Source organism: Bison bison, unplaced genomic scaffold (genome assembly GCF_000754665.1).
Source record: "Bison bison bison isolate TAMUID 2011002044 unplaced genomic scaffold, Bison_UMD1.0 scf7180017864291, whole genome shotgun sequence".
Taxonomy (NCBI): domain Eukaryota; kingdom Metazoa; phylum Chordata; class Mammalia; order Artiodactyla; family Bovidae; genus Bison; species Bison bison.
Window position 1 is genome coordinate 11,938,320 of NW_011494863.1, and position 1,247 is coordinate 11,939,566.

A 1,247-nucleotide genomic window follows, 5' to 3' on the forward strand; every position below is an offset into this window, starting at 1 on the left:
CCCAGGGCACGGCAAGTGATGAGTGAGCCCTTAGAGGGTAACAAGCATTGATTCTGGAGTCAGGAAATCCTGGTTGGAGGCCCAGCCCCATTACCTACCACCAGTGTGGCCTGGGGAAGCATCTGAACCTCACTGAGTCTCACTTTCTCCCAACTGGGGAGAAGATGTCTGTATAGGAGGCTCTTTCTCTTCCACAAGCCCTGGGAGGGTATGGGCTTGTCCCCTGTGCCCGGCATGGGGCTTGGGGCAGGGTAGAAACGCAGTCAATACCATCCTAATAAATTGTTCACATTTACCAGGGGAATTTTTTTCCTGTGTCAAGCATTACATTAATTACTCAACTAAATGGATGGTTAGATAGTTGGTAAGAAGAGTTTGGACTCTAAGAAGAATGGTGGGGGTTAGCGGGTGAATGCACATCAGTAGGGAAAGCGCAGACCAGGAGGAAAGGGCCCTGTCTGGAGGGAGCTGGGGAAGAGCTTGCCAGCAAAACATGCCAGCAAGCACAGAGTTTGAGGACGCAGGTTCAATTTCTCACTCTGTCATCATCTTGCTGTGTGACCTTGGTCAGGAACTGACCCTCTCTGGGCCTCTGTTTTTTTTTTCAAAGGGGACAGATGGAAGGCACAAGGGAGCTGGGAGCCAAGCTATCAGGGAGGGAGGCTCCCTCACCTGAGGTCTCCAGGCCTGTTGGGATCTGCCAGCCTGAAGGGGATTTCCTGGGGCCGGCCCAGTTTCCAGCCCAACTGACGTCTCCCCTGGATGGGTGCCCAGAACAGCTCTCTAGTGGAAAAGGCAGGCGGGCATTCTCCCAGCCCATACCTCAGCCCTCCCTCTGGGGTCTCCCCACCCCCAGCCTGACTTGGGGAAGTGGGGGATCCCTCCTGATGAAAGAAGAAGGCACTGCCCCTTGGCTCAAGCTCCTGATTTGCTGTGTGACCTCAGGCAAGTCCCTGCCCCTTTCTGGGGGCCATGAGGAGGGCAAAGATTTCCAAGCTCTGTGGGGACGCTGACACTCTGGGATCCTGCTGGGGGCTGGGGGTGCTGGGAAAGAGACTTGAGATGGGAGCTGGACCCCAGGGCCTTGCTCTTCTTGCTGCAGAGTAGACGGTGGAAGGAGGGCAGTGGGAGGCCCCCAGGTGTCTGTGAGAGGGGGCAAGGCGAGCCTGGGGTTTGGGAAACATATTTACTTTTAAGTGTCCGGTGTCACCGGGGGTTTTTTCTTTGGGTTTTGAAATGCTCCAGAA

The 1,247-nt window shown here is 55.3% G+C and overlaps 1 protein-coding gene across 1 annotated transcript in view; it reads left to right on the forward strand.

Annotated features, from left to right (window-relative positions):
• The first annotated feature begins 798 nt into the window (after positions 1-798).
• Positions 799-1,247, forward strand: part of SYNPO (synaptopodin) — a 51,426-nt gene continuing 50,977 nt past the window's right edge. The window contains exon 1 of the mRNA XM_010850651.1: positions 799-945. The gene's annotated coding sequence lies outside the window, so the exon portion shown is untranslated. The remainder of the gene's footprint in view (positions 946-1,247) is intronic.